Source organism: Pecten maximus, chromosome 12 (assembly GCF_902652985.1).
Source record: "Pecten maximus chromosome 12, xPecMax1.1, whole genome shotgun sequence".
In the NCBI taxonomy this organism is placed as follows: domain Eukaryota; kingdom Metazoa; phylum Mollusca; class Bivalvia; order Pectinida; family Pectinidae; genus Pecten; species Pecten maximus.
The window spans coordinates 36,226,471-36,243,954 of record NC_047026.1 but is presented as its reverse complement, the minus strand read 5'-3'; positions in this window follow the sequence as shown (position 1 = coordinate 36,243,954).

Here is a 17,484-nt window from a genome sequence, read left to right as displayed (position 1 = left end):
CAGAAGTAATCAAATGGAAGTCAGCCAGACAAACAACATTTGACAACTTATATCTCTCCTTTCCATTCTGCTCCATATTTCAAAGCTGATTTGTCTGTCGCTGTAAGACATGGGGTAATTTAATAAACGGGTCGTTTCAGATGTTACTAGTAGACAAGGGTCCTGAGGTCTTCCGGGGTGCTTACATAATTTAAACCCTACTTTATTCAAATGTTAATAACTACATCTATGTAGATATATCAAACTATTAAGTTACATTTTTCATGATATATGACAAAATAATTCGATGATTCAGTGGTAGGCAATATAACTGGTTCATTTTCATACCCGGGTCACTTTTTCCATAGTAGAAAATATACCCGGGTCACTTTTCGACAGAAGAAAATATACCCGGGTCACTTTTCGACAGAAGAAAATATATCCGGGTCACTTTTCGACAGAAGAAAATATATCCGGGTCACTTTTCGACAGAAGAAAATATACCCGGGTCACTTTTCGACAGAAGAAAATATATCCGGGTCACTTTTCGACAGAAGAAAATATACCCGGGTCACCTTTCGACAGAAGAAAATATATCCGGGTCACTTTTCGACAGAAGAAAATATACCCGGGTCACTTTTCGACAGAAGAAAATATACCCGGGTCACTTTTCGACAGAAGAAAATACATCCGGGTCACTTTTCGACAGAAGAAAATATATCCGGGTCACTTTTTCCATAGTAGAACATATACCTGGGTTATTCCAACTGTAGCTAACTATAATCTTTAAACTTGTTAACCAATCCATTAACGCACTGAAGAAATAATACTCGAGGCACACACCTGTGTTACTTATCTGCAGTAGGAAAATAGACACAGGCCACTTTTTAACCCCCTTTCCCCTTCCCTTAGAATGTTCACTTCAAACACGTGTTAAATAATGGTTATAAATTGAACAAACCCCAAATGACGTCTAAAACATCTGATGAATATCGAATTTTCTCTAAATCATCAATATATTTTACGATATCGTGTTATTTTTTCGATTAAAAATAATAAGGGACAGGTGTATTAAACAGATGCTTTCGCAAAATTCACCCAGGCACGATTTATGACCGGGACATGCTGTTCGGGAATAGCGGAATATCTGGATCTATTTAATAATGAAATTAAAATCAGTGTAGACATTATGTACACGTTTACCGTCTCCTAACTATCATTTGCATGCAACGGACTTTATTTAGGTTCAGTTAGAAATAAAGCATTATCGAAAAGTTTATATACATTGTAAACCCTCTCACACATCTATTTTTTGCTCAAAATCATTAAGAGTGCTAAAGAAAACTATCAAGTTTCTTTTGAATATTACATAAAATACTCCTCACGCGGTAGTTTTGGAATGTTTTAAGAGGTAGTTTTTCAAAGAGGTATGGCGTGAAATGGCCCGATTCGATTTAAATGTGACCAATAATAAATGTCTATTTCGGCAACATCGTATAGATAGTTTCAAAGACATGTATGTTAATTCAAATTAAAAACACAATCTTAAGGCCGTCAAACTGAGCTATTAGCTCTAAAACAGTAGGATTTTCATCCGAGTTAACAACAGTGTTTAAGTCAAGAGGCCCATAGCCCTTGACGGTCACCTGAGTTTCGAAATATTTCAGTTAATTAAATTGACCCTTTTTGGCCCTACCCATCAGTATCTGGAGGTCAGTCAGGGCCAACATGTACATACCATTATGCTGTCATCCCATGCTGATAATATTAACTAAGTTAGAATGAACTTCAATAGAAATCCAACAAATTATATTAAAAAATGTGATTTCCCTATATAAACTATAGTAACGTTTATCCCCCTACCCAGGGGCAAACGTGAGACCCCAGGGTCATGAAATTCACATTTTTAGTACAGCACATTAAGACCCTTCCTTTATGAAGAGTGTTTGATCCCAACATATGTAAGAGTAAAGAAGACGATTTTTGAAGTTTTAGTCAATTTGGCCTTTTTTGGCCGCGCCCCTCAGGCCCCTGGGGATGCTATTTGACATAAAATCACCATTTTCGGTGTCGACCAATGGACCTACAAAATGTATGATATCCATTCCCACTTGTTTGAAGGCTGTTTCCACGGGTACAGGGTGCATGCAGAGGACGGTTCTTTTGTAAAGTTGACTTCCTCTGGCACGTATCAAATCTCTCGATGAATGCTTTCACATTCTTGTAGGAACCTTTCCAAAAATAGCGTTCTCTGATCTTTTTCCATCTAACAGAGTTAAAAAAAATTAATTGGGGCATTGAAAACAGAATTCATCAATTTAATTTGTTTTTCATGATATCGGGCCTATCAAAATCTTCAGATAATTGTGTAATAAAACATGTTGTTAACGAAATGTTATATTTTTTAACAGCCCGCAGGCTGAGGATGCAGTAACTGTAAGTCACACGATGATTTGTATTTTTAATCTTGTAATACAGTACACTTTCCTAAAATAACGAGTATCTGTCTGATATCGCAATGACGTCATTGGGTTTTCCCCTAAGGGATCTGTGAATTAGTTACAGTACATGGGTATTTTGGTGTCTCTTAGTCTGTATAGAACATTTTCAGACGTTTTAGGGGTCTATATTGTAGTGATCATTAATGAAAGGACAAACAGATGTTTTAAAAATTGGATAAATTAACGGCTATTTCACTATTTGCCTCTCAAAAAAATGAATTACTGGATAACAATTCTTACTTATGACTAAAATACCTAGACACACAATGCGACGTCGGTTAAGCTATTTTGCCAGTCTCTACATATATACCTCAGTGATTTGTCTATATTAATAACAATATAACTATAGCTTTTGTAAGGTGTTAATGCCACAATATATAGATATAACATTCGTGAGAGGGAGGTAATGGAAATCGTGAAATTCACAGAAGGCAGAGCTGGAGTCTTGTCTACATCATTATTGTGCATTTTTAAATTCACAAGGTGTCACAATAGCGGAATCCAACGAATGGTTAGTTTTTTGTTGTTGTTGTTGTTTTTTTTTTACGTCCAACAGTCAGTGTCATAAAATGGACTATCTGGTTTGGGTGGTGGAGAAACTGTATGTCTAATTTGGGTTTCGAACTCGCTATTCCGAGTTGCAGTGCTAGTAGAATGCCAAACACTAATTAACAACTCGGTCAAGGCGGCCCAGAGGTGAAGGGTTTTGTGTCGAACACCTTAACAACTCAAAATCCAACAAATGGAGAAAGCATAAAACAAATCACATTGTTATGGTGGCTGGTTTCTGCCATCTCGTTGGTTAGTTTTGTCGCCTCGACAGAACGGTAAGCTTCGTTTTTTTCTATTACGCTAATTATTGTCAACTCGTAGCGACATACCGAAAAGACGACATAACTCGAAAACATGAAGTCGCTTATTTGCGGGGAGAGTTACTTCGCACCGCTAATTATCGTGTTTTTGCGGCGAAACGAACATAACTAGTAGGGCGACATAACGATATTCATCGTTAACCCTAACCCTAATGAACCCTTTCGTTATCGTTACATGTATCTGTTACGCGAGGTGTATACACAGTGACCAGGCCATGGCTAAAATTAGGTATGACGATGAACACGTGAATAAAAATGAATGTTCTAGATTGGTTGTAAAGAACTTTATAGATCTATTGCATATTAATTGCAGTACAATTATAGGAAACGTAAAGAAAAGGTAGGCGCGTGTAGGGTTAGAGAGTTCGTAAGGTCGTACTCAATACAGTTATTACATATGTAACTTAAGCTTTACAGTTCATTAGTACGTATAACAATACATACATGTACATACACTTGCAGACACTGCATCATAGCTAATAGAGATTAGATAGTTATACATGTACAAAGACAATGGATAGTTAACAAAGTTGAAAATTATATCATTTTTGTTCCAAGTTGAGTAGCATTATATGTATTTACTTGGAAAACCTTTTAATGCATCTCGACCTTCAACCTTGATAAAATTAATAAAAACAAAAGGTGGTATCCTTCTATATCTCAATAGTTACAAACTCTGTATAGATCTACATTCTTACAATATTTCGATAGCGTCCGATATGCAGCGAATGTGATGATAGATGTGTCCTAGTCAAAGCCATTATATTGATATTTATTTACACAAACAGTTGTAATGATACACCATCAACTAAATGTCTAAAAATGTCTAAAGATGATGACATTTCGAGGAGATCTCTAATGATTCAAACACATCTTGTCTTAGTACTATACTTTGGAGAGTGTACGCATCTATAAATTATTCTATATACTATGTATACATTATCACTAAAGCAATGATACGAGATATGTGCGGTAGTCGATTTGTGCCATTTAGTTTTTTCGTCTGCAAATAAAAATTACGTACATGTATCTACAAGTGTAGGTTGTCACCCTTTCGTCTTTTCGCCCCAAAATACGAGAATTAGCAATCGCCCCGAACAGATGAAAATGAAGATTTGTTAATTTTCGTGTTTTCTTTTTAAACGACTATACTACAAATAAACGTACACTCTCCAAAGTATAGTATTAAGACATCCATATGACATTACTTTTGTTCAACATTAAGTGTCAGTGTTTTGTCAGCATAGGATGTACGAATGACTTGACTTATAATTACCTAATTGACATTTTTAGTTCATAAAAAGAATTATTGTTTTTATGGCAAAAGCGTAACTCACGAAAAGCAGGTTTTTTTTTTTTAGTCTTTTGGTTTGTTTTCTCTTTCTTTATAACGACAAATATTACATGGCGCAAGCAGCAGTAAATGTATATAACACTGGAATATGTACTGTTCAATTATTCGATATCATATAAGTATTCTCACGTTTTGGAAATTCCGAGATGGCCTCCTTGTTCTACATGCACTTTCCTGATGACTTTCGGGATATCTTCTTTGTTAACGACTCTTAATCGTTTGCCTTTCGTTATCTTATTAGCTTTTCATCATCGCCTTCTAAATAGTATTTGCTACATTTTCTCCTGAAATTTCTTTTTTCTGTGTCAGATCGTCGCATTCCCATGGGGTACTTCCCTGTCTTAAGGTAGAGCCTCACTTCATCCATCGTGGCATCCGTTTGAATCTCGGTGTATTTGCAGTCTCAACTCGTACAAATTCGCGCCAATAACAAAGATTTCCTCGTGTCCTGTCGTTCAGCACATGCAGTCGGCGCGTTCATTTTCCAACAGGGGGCTCGACTATACACTTGCAAATATTGGGATGGGAAACATTTTGAATATGGGGAGAGGAAAATGTTTATATCTCCGATGTCAATGTCTAAGTCTATTACCACTATCAAATTATTATTTAAATCGTTACGAAATTAAAAGCGCCGTTAACACCCCCCCCCCCCCCCTCTCCCCCCACACACACACCCCGAACATATCCGAAGATTGCCGAAATTTCCCAAAGATGTTGCGATTAATGATGCATGGTTTCACGTACACTGGTTGACAAATCGTTGAACTAACTTTTTTAAATTCAATGATTATGTAACATTATACTTCCTAAAGAAAAACTAAACCTTAGAAATTTGACCCGGTTTCCGGGTATTTTTTAACAACCATGGGTCATTTTTCTATAGTTGCCCGGGTTAATTCTTTATGTAGAATAATAACCCCGGGTACTTTTTCAGCCCGGGTCATTTTTTCACGTTACACAGGTACAAATCTGCTGTACTTAGGGAACGCGACGTACCAACCGGTTCACATGGTTCGTTTCCCGAGACGTACCACTAGGATCCAAGATGGCGGAACTCCGAGGCTTCATTCCATTACGAGCTATTAATCCCTTCTCGGAACACCTTAACAACGTTGACCCCCATATTCAGTTTACGTTGAAGGTTGAGGAAGAAGGGAACATTCCATTTCTAGTCACATGCATGTGTGCATGCCAAGGAGGATGGCTCCATTAAGATTATTGTGTACCGTAAACCAAACCACACAGACCAGTATCTCAACTTTAATTCCAACCACCACGCAGACCACAATAAAATTGTAGTTAGAACCACCGAGCCAGTACTTTTCCTCGCAGCAGAAGAGAAAAAATACCAATGCTCAATTCCATCAGATCACATCTCTGAAACTTATCGGCGTGAAAGACAAGACCAGTAAATGAAACGACGTGGAGTGCTCTATCACATTCAATGTTGTGATCAGGACTATGTATTAAAACTGCCTGGACGTTGACCAGCATGGTCAAGTGCCATTTTGCTAGGTCCACTCACTTACATATGAACATTGCTACAACTCTTAGTTTATGTTGGAGTTGGTTTTTCTTCCTGTATTAGCATACTTCTTCCTTAGGGGTTTTCTCTTGAAAGTTTCATTGAGAACGCACTTTCGGAAATGAGTTGTAATCATACAAATATGGTCTTCTTCAAATTAGTCGCCCGGTCCCCTTCCTTACCTTGAACCGATGGATGATATGGTATGACTGGCCAACACTATACTCCTTCGGGGATGAGCCATTCGAGGATATCAATTTTAAGATTTAGTTTTCTTCGTTACATCTTTAAGATGCGGAAAGGATAGTTTCATCTTTTGATATCATTCTATAAAACTCACGGGAGCGTGCGATTATCACACGTCAAGAAGACCATCTCGCTCCTTCAAAACTGCATACCAATAACATTGCACAAGGTAGCAAAATTCTAATAGGTGTTGAATCTTATAAAGTGAACGTTTCAGAGAAATGAACCAATGCTGGGGAAAATTGTGCCATTCTTAATATCACGATCCCCGCAATATACGTTGACAAAATTAAAACCCACAAAATAGGTCTTTGAGGGAAAACGGTTAATAGAAAAACATTATTGTCGAGATTATGATTCCATTGGGAAGTATTCTATTTCCTAGTCAAGCGCGATATAAAATTCGATTATCGTTGAATCTTTGATGTTGCATGGTGTTATAAGTACCCCAGCTCCCAATCTGAGGAGGTACATGTAACATAACTTGTATTTGACCTAGATCTAGACGAAACGTATCAGTCATGAAGAAGCACACCCTTTCGTAACGCTTGGTCCTTATACAATTATCTTAATTTGTACTATGTCCGTGCAAATCTAATTTTTAGTAATATTTTCCCCTCGTTTTATTGATTTTGAGATAAAGTTAATGTTTCGTTTACGCATCGCTATTCTCTTGTTTTTAGTCTAGTGTTGGTAGTATATACACTATTGGTAGTCTATACATTATTTGTAGTATATACATTGTTTGTAGTCTATATATTGTTGGTAGTATATACATTGTTTGTAGTCTATACATTGTTTGTAGTCTATACATTATTGGTAGTCTATACATTATTGGTAGTCTATATATTGTTGGTAGTCTATACATTGTTGGTAGTCTATACATTGTTGGTAGTCTATACATTGTTGGCAGTATATACATTATTTGTAGTCTATACATTGTTGGCAGTATATACACTATTGGTAGTATATACATTATTGGTAGTATATACATTATTGGTAGTCTATACATTGTTGGCAGTATATACACTATTGGTAGTATATACATTATTGGTAGTCTATACATTGTTGGCAGTATATACACTATTGGTAGTATATACATTATTGGTAGTATATACATTATTGGTAGTCTATACATTGTTGGCAGTATATACACTATTGGTAGTATATACATTGTTGGTAGTCTATACACTATTGGTAGTCTATACATTGTTGGCAGTATATACACTATTGGTAGTATATACATTGTTGGTAGTCTATACACTATTGGTAGTATATACATTGTTGGCAGTATATACATTATTGGTAATCTATACATTGTTGGTAGTATATACATTGTTGGTAGTCTATACATTGTTGGTAGTCTATACATTGTTGGTAGTATATACATTATTGGTAGTCTATACAGTGTTGGTAGTCTATACATTGTTGGTAGTATATACATTGTTGGTAGTCTATACATTGTTGGTAGTCTATACATTGTTGGTAGTATATACATTGTTGGTAGTATATACATTGTTGGCAGTATATACATTATTGGTAGTCTATACAGTGTTGGTAGTCTATACATTGTTGGTAGTATATACATTGTTGGTAGTCTATACATTATTGGTAGTCTATACAGTGTTGGTAGTCTATACATTGTTGGTAGTATATACACTATTGGTAGTCTAGGGTCTAGTAAGTAATAACGACGGTATAATTCAATATAGGTACTGGATCCTAAAAAACAAATGTTGGATGCGTATTACTAGAAATAGACTATTGGTAGTCTATACATTATTAGTAGTCTATACATTGTTGGCAGTATATACACTATTGGTAGTATATACATTATTGGTAGTATATACATTATTGGTAGTCTATACATTGTTGGCAGTATATACACTATTGGTAGTATATACATTATTGGTAGTCTATACATTGTTGGCAGTATATACACTATTGGTAGTATATACATTATTGGTAGTATATACGTTATTGGTAGTCTATACATTGTTGGCAGTATATACACTATTGGTAGTATATACATTGTTGGTAGTCTATACACTATTGGTAGTCTATACAGTGTTGGTAGTCTATACATTGTTGGTAGTATATACATTGTTGGTAGTATATACATTGTTGGTAGTCTATACATTGTTGGTAGTCTATACATTGTTGGTAGTATATACATTATTGGTAGTCTATACAGTGTTGGTAGTCTATACATTGTTGGTAGTATATACATTGTTGGTAGTCTATACATTGTTGGTAGTCTATACATTGTTGGTAGTATATACATTGTTGGTAGTACATACATTGTTGGCAGTATATACATTATTGGTAGTCTATACAGTGTTGGTAGTCTATACATTGTTGGTAGTATATACATTGTTGGTAGTCTATACATTATTGGTAGTCTATACAGTGTTGGTAGTCTACACATTGTTGGTAGTATATACACTATTGGTAGTCTAGGGTCTAGTAAGTAATAACGACGGTATAATTCAATATAGGTACTGGATCCTAAAAAACAAATGTTGGATGCGTATTACTAGAAATAGACTATTGGTAGTCTATACATTATTAGTAGTATATACATTGTTGGTAGTCTATACATTGTTTGTAGTATATACATTATTTTAGTCTATACATTGTTTTTAGTCTATACATTGTTTTTAGTCTATACGTTGTTAGTAGTCTATATATTGTTTTTAGTCTAAACATTGTTTGTAGTATATACATTGTTTTTAGTCTATACATTGGTTTTAGTCTATGCATTGTTTTTAGTCTTTACATTGTTGGTAGTCTATACATTGTTTTAATCTATACATTATTGGTAATTTATACACTATTGGTAGTCTATACATTGTTGATAGTCTATGCATTGTTTTTGTCTATACATTGTTTTTAGTCTTTACATTGTTAGCAGTCTATATATTCTTTTTAGTCTATATATTGTTTTTAGTCTATACATTGTTTTTAGTCTATACATTGTTGGTAGTCTATACATTGTTGGTAGACGGTAGTCTATATAATGTAGGTAGTCTATACATTGTTAGATAATGTATGAATGCTAATTGGGCCTCATTTCTTTCTGGAAACTTTGTTTCTAATGTGAGGGTGGCTGAGGCTATAACCCTAGTCTCCTACAATACTCGTATACTGTCACGTTATCTACAACCCTAGTCTCCTACAATACTCGTATACTGTAACGTTATCTATAACCCTAGTCTCCTACAATACTCGTATACTGTCACGTTATCTATAACCCTAGTCTCCTACAATACTCGTATACTATCACGTTATCTATAACCCTACTCTCCTACAATACTCGTATACTGTCACGTTATCTATAACCCCAGTCTCCTACAATACTCGTATACTATCACGTTATCTATAACCCTAGTCTCCTACAATACTCGTATACTATAACCCTAGTCTCCTACAATACTCGTATACTATCACGTTATCTACAACCCTAGTCTCCTACAATACTCGTATACTGTCACGTTAGGCTATAACCCTACTCTCCTACAATACTCGTATACTATCACGTTATCTATAACCCTACTCTCCTACAATACTCGTATACTGTCACGTTATCTATAACCCTAGTCTCCTACAATACTCGTATACTATAACCCTAGTCTCCTACAATACTCGTATACTGTCACGTTATCTATAACCCTAGTCTCCTACAATACTCGTATACTGTCACGTCATCTATAACCCTAGTCTCCTACAATACTCGTATACTGTCACGTTAGGCTATAACCCTAGTCTCCTACAATACTCGTATACTGTCACGTTATCTATAACCCTAGTCTCCTACAATACTCGTATACTATAACCCTAGTCTCCTACAATACTCGTATACTGTCACGTTATCTATAACCCTAGTCTCCTACAATACTCGTATACTGTCACGTTATCTATAACCCTAGTCTCCTACAATACTCGTATACTGTCACGTTATCTATAACCCTAGTCTCCTACAATACTCGTATACTATCACGTCATCTATAACCCTAGTCTCCTACAATACTCGTATACTGTCACGTTATCTACAACCCTAGTCTCCTACAATACTCGTATACTGTCACGTTATCTATAACCCTAGTCTCCTACAATACTCGTATACTGTCACGTTATCTATAACCCTAGTCTCCTACAATACTCGTATACTGTCACGTTATCTATAACCCTAGTCTCCTACAATACTCGTATACTGTCACGTTATCTATAACCCTAGTCTCCTACAATACTCGTATACTGTCACGTTATCTATAACCCTAGTCTCCTACAATACTCGTATACTGTCACGTTATCTACAACCCTAGTCTCCTACAATACTCGTATACTGTCATGTTATCTATAACCCTAGTCTCCTACAATACTCGTATACTGTCATGTTATCTATAACCCTAGTCTCCTACAATACTCGTATACTGTCACGTTATCTATAACCCTAGTCTCCTACAATACTCGTATACTGTCACGTTATCTATAACCCTAGTCTCCTACAATACTCGTATACTGTCACGTTATCTATAACCCCAGTCTCCTACAATACTCGTATACTGTCACGTTATCTATAACCCTAGTCTCCTACAATACTCGTATACTATAACCCTAGTCTCCTACAATACTCGTATACTGTCACGTTATCTACAACCCTAGTCTCCTACAATACTCGTATACTGTCACGTTATCTATAACCCTAGTCTCCTACAATACTCGTATACTGTCACGTTATCTATAACCCTAGTCTCCTACAATACTCGTATACTGTCACGTTATCTATAACCCTAGTCTCCTACAATACTCGTATACTGTCACGTTATCTATAACCCTAGTCTCCTACAATACTCGTATACTGTCACGTTATCTATAACCCTAGTCTCCTACAATACTCGTATACTGTCACGTTATCTATAACCCTAGTCTCCTACAATACTCGTTTACTGTCACGTTATCTATAACCCTAGTCTCCTACAATACTCGTATACTGTCACGTTATCTATAACCCTAGTCTCCTACAATACTCGTATACTGTCACGTTATCTATAACCCTAGTCTCCTACAATACTCGTATACTGTCACGTTATCTATAACCCTAGTCTCCTACATTACTCGTATACTGTCATGTTATCTATAACCCTAGTCTCCTACAATACTCGTATACTATCACGTTATCTATAACCCTAGTCTCCTACAATACTCGTATACTATAACCCTAGTCTCCTACAATACTCGTATACTGTCACGTTATCTATAACCCTAGTCTCCTAAAATACTCGTATACTGTCACGTTATCTACAACCCTAGTCTCCTACAATACTCGTATACTGTCACGTTATCTATAACCCTAGTCTCCTACAATACTCGTATACTGTCACGTTATCTATAACCCTATTCTCCTACAATACTCGTATACTGTCACGTTATCTATAACCCTAGTCTCCTACAATACTCGTATACTGTCACGTTATCTATAACCCTAGTCGCCTACAATACTCGTATACTACCACGTTATCTATAACCCTAGTCTCCTACAATACTCGTATACTGTCACGTCATCTATAACCCTAGTCTCCTACAATACTCGTATACTGTCACGTTATCTATAACCCTAGTCTCCTACAATACTCGTATACTGTCACGTCATCTATAACCCTAGTCTCCTACAATACTCGTATACTGTCACGTCATCTATAACCCTAGTCTCCTACAATACTCGTATACTGTCACGTCATCTATAACCCTAGTCTCCTACAATACTCGTATACTATAACCCTAGTCTCCTACAATACTCGTATACTGTCACGTTATCTATAACCCTAGTCTCCTACAATACTCGTATACTATCACGTTATCTACGACCCTAGTCTCCTACAATACTCGTATACTATCACGTTATCTATAACCCTACTCTCCTACAATACTCGTATACTGTCACGTTATCTATAACCCTAGTCTCCTACAATACTCGTATACTATAACCCTAGTCTCCTACAATACTCGTATACTGTCACGTTATCTATAACCCTAGTCTCCTACAATACTCGTATACTGTCACGTCATCTATAACCCTAGTCTCCTACAATACTCGTATACTGTCACGTCATCTATAACCCTAGTCTCCTACAATACTCGTATACTATAACCCCAGTCTCCTACAATACTCGTATACTGTCACGTTATCTATAACCCTAGTCTCCTACAATACTCGTATACTGTCACGTTATCTATAACCCTAGTCTCCTACAATACTCGTATACTATAACCCTAGTCTCCTACAATACTCGTATACTGTCACGTTATCTATAACCCTAGTCTCCTACAATACTCGTATACTGTCACGTTATCTATAACCCTAGTCTCCTACAATACTCGTATACTGTCACGTTATCTATAACCCTAGTCTCCTACAATACTCGTATACTATCACGTCATCTATAACCCTAGTCTCCTACAATACTCGTATACTGTCACGTCATCTACAACCCTAGTCTCCTACAATACTCGTATACTGTCACGTTATCTATAACCCTAGTCTCCTACAATACTCGTATACTGTCACGTTATCTATAACCCTAGTCTCCTACAATACTCGTATACTGTCACGTTATCTATAACCCTAGTCTCCTACAATACTCGTATACTGTCACGTTATCTATAACCCTAGTCTCCTACAATACTCGTATACTGTCACGTTATCTATAACCCTAGTCTCCTACAATACTCGTATACTGTCACGTTATCTATAACCCTAGTCTCCTACAATACTCGTATACTGTCACGTTATCTATAACCCTAGTCTCCTACAATACTCGTATACTGTCACGTTATCTATAACCCTAGTCTCCTACAATACTCGTATACTGTCACGTTATCTATAACCCTAGTCTCCTACAATACTCGTATACTGTCACGTTATCTATAACCCTAGTCTCCTACAATACTCGTATACTATCACGTTATCTATAACCCTAGTCTCCTACAATACTCGTACTTAACGTATCTATACCCTAGTCTCCTACATACTCGTATACTATAACCCTAGTCTCCTACAATACTCGTATACTGTCACGTTATCTATAACCCTAGTCTCCTACAATACTCGTATACTGTCACGTTATCTATAACCCTAGTCTCCTACAATACTCGTATACTGTCACGTTATCTATAACCCTAGTCTCCTACAATACTCGTATACTGTCACGTTATCTATAACCCTAGTCTCCTACAATACTCGTATACTGTCACGTTATCTATAACCCTAGTCTCCTACAATACTCGTATACTGTCACGTTATCTATAACCCTAGTCTCCTACAATACTCGTATACTGTCACGTTATCTATAACCCTAGTCTCCTACAATACTCGTATACTGTCACGTTATCTATAACCCTAGTCTCCTACAATACTCGTATACTGTCACGTCATCTATAACCCTAGTCTCCTACAATACTCGTATACTGTCACGTTATCTATAACCCTAGTCTCCTACAATACTCGTATACTGTCACGTTATCTATAACCCTAGTCTCCTACAATACTCGTATACTGTCACGTTATCTATAACCCTAGTCTCCTACAATACTCGTATACTGTCACGTTATCTATAACCCTAGTCTCCTACAATACTCGTATACTGTCACGTTATCTATAACCCTAGTCTCCTACAATACTCGTATACTGTCACGTTATCTATAACCCTAGTCTCCTACAATACTCGTATACTGTCACGTTATCTACAACCCTAGTCTCCTACAATACTCGTATACTGTCACGTTATCTATAACCCTAGTCTCCTACAATACTCGTATACTGTCACGTTATCTATAACCCTAGTCTCCTACAATACTCGTATACTGTCACGTTATCTATAACCCTAGTCTCCTACAATACTCGTATACTATCACGTTATCTATAACCCTAGTCTCCTACAATACTCGTATACTGTCACGTTATCTATAACCCTAGTCTCCTACAATACTCGTATACTGTCACGTTATCTATAACCCTAGTCTCCTACAATACTCGTATACTACTCACGTTATCTATAACCCTAGTCTCCTACAATACTCGTATACTGTCACGTATCTATAACCCTAGTCTCCTACAATACTCGTATACTTATCACGTTATCTATAACCCTAGTCTCCTACAATACTCGTATACTGTCACGTTATCTATAACCCTAGTCTCCTACAATACTCGTATACTGTCACGTTATCTATAACCCTAGTCTCCTACAATACTCGTATACTGTCACGTTATCTATAACCCTAGTCTCCTACAATACTCGTATACTGTCACGTTATCTATAACCCTAGTCTCCTACAATACTCGTATACTGTCACGTTATCTATAACCCTAGTCTCCTACAATACTCGTATACTGTCACGTTATCTATAACCCTAGTCTCCTACAATACTCGTATACGTTATCTATAACCCTAGTCTCCTACAATACTCGTATACTGTCACGTTATCTATAACCCTAGTCTCCTACAATACTCGTATACTGTCACGTTATCTATAACCCTAGTCTCCTACAATACTCGTATACTGTCACGTTATCTATAACCCTAGTCTCCTACAATACTCGTATACTGTCACGTTATCTATAACCCTAGTCTCCTACAATACTCGTATACTGTCACGTTATCTATAACCCTAGTCTCCTACAATACTCGTATACTGTCACTGTTATCTATAACCCTAGTCTCCTACAATACTCGTATACTGTCACGTTATCTATAACCCTAGTCTCCTACAATACTCGTATACTATCTATAACCCTAGTCTCCTACAATACTCGTATACTGTACTATAACCCTAGTCTCCTACAATACTCGTATACTTCACGTTATCTATAACCCTAGTCTCCTACAATACTCGTATACTATCACGTTATCTATAACCCTAGTCTCCTACAATACTCGTATACTGTCACGTTATCTATAACCCTAGTCTCCTACAATACTCGTTACTGTCATCTATAACCCTAGTCTCCTACAATACTCGTATACTGTCACGTCATCTATAACCCTAGTCTCCTACAATACTCGTATACTGTCACGTTATCTATAACCCTAGTCTCCTACAATACTCGTATACTGTCACGTTATCTATAACCCTAGTCTCCTACAATACTCGTATACTGTCACGTTATCTATAACCCTAGTCTCCTACAATACTCGTATACTGTCACGTTATCTATAACCCTAGTCTCCTACAATACTCGTATACTAGTCACGTTATCTATAACCCTAGTCTCCTACAATACTCGTATACTGTCACGTTATCTATAACCCTAGTCTCCTACAATACTCGTATACTGTCACGTTATCTACAACCCTAGTCTCCTACAATACTCGTATACTGTCACGTTATCTATAACCCTAGTCTCCTACAATACTCGTATACTGTCACGTTAGGCTATAACCCTAGTCTCCTACAATACTCGTATACTGTCACGTTATCTATAACCCTAGTCTCCTACAATACTCGTATACTATAACCCTAGTCTCCTACAATACTCGTATACTATAACCCTAGTCTCCTACAATACTCGTATACTATAACCCTAGTCTCCTACAATACTCGTATACTGTCACGTTATCTATAACCCTAGTCTCCTACAATACTCGTATACTGTCACGTTATCTATAACCCTAGTCTCCTACAATACTCGTATACTGTCACGTTATCTATAACCCTAGTCTCCTACAATACTCGTATACTGTCACGTTATCTATAACCCTAGTCTCCTACAATACTCGTATACTGTCACGTTATCTATAACCCTAGTCTCCTACAATACTCGTATACTATAACCCTAGTCTCCTACAATACTCGTATACTGTCACGTCATATATAACCCTAGTCTCCTACAATACTCGTATACTGTCACGTTATCTACAACCCTAGTCTCCTACAATACTCGTATACTGTCACGTTATCTATAACCCCAGTCTCCTACAATACTCGTATACTGTCACGTTAGGCTATAACCCTAGTCTCCTACAATACTCGTATACTGTCACGTTATCTATAACCCTAGTCTCCTACAATACTCGTATACTATAACCCTAGTCTCCTACAATACTCGTATACTATAACCCTAGTCTCCTACAATACTCGTATACTATAACCCTAGTCTCCTACAATACTCGTATACTGTCACGTTATCTATAACCCTAGTCTCCTACAATACTCGTATACTGTCACGTTATCTATAACCCTAGTCTCCTACAATACTCGTATACTGTCACGTTATCTATAACCCTAGTCTCCTACAATACTCGTATACTGTCACGTTATCTATAACCCTAGTCTCCTACAATACTCGTATACTGTCACGTTATCTATAACCCTAGTCTCCTACAATACTCGTATACTGTCACGTTATCTATAACCCTAGTCTCCTACAATACTCGTATACTGTCACGTTATCTATAACCCTAGTCTCCTACAATACTCGTATACTGTCACGTTATCTATAACCCTAGTCTCCTACAATACTCGTATACTGTCACGTTATCTATAACCCTAGTCTCCTACAATACTCGTATACTGTCACGTTATCTATAACCCTAGTCTCCTACAATACTCGTATACTATCACGTTATCTATAACCCTAGTCTCCTACAATACTCGTATACTGTCACGTTATCTATAACCCTAGTCTCCTACAATACTCGTATACTGTCACGTTATCTATAACCCTAGTCTCCTACAATACTCGTATACTGTCACGTTATCTATAACCCTAGTCTCCTACAATACTCGTATACTGTCACGTTATCTATAACCCTAGTCTCCTAAACTCGTATACGTCACGTTATCATAACCCTAGTCTCCAAATACTGTTACTGTCACGTATTCTACCCTAGTCTCTACCCTACCGTAACGTCACGTATCTATGAAACCTGTCTAAAACGTACTGTCGTATCTTAACCTAGTCTCCCCAATACTCGTTACTTTCACTTAACCCTATCTCTACAT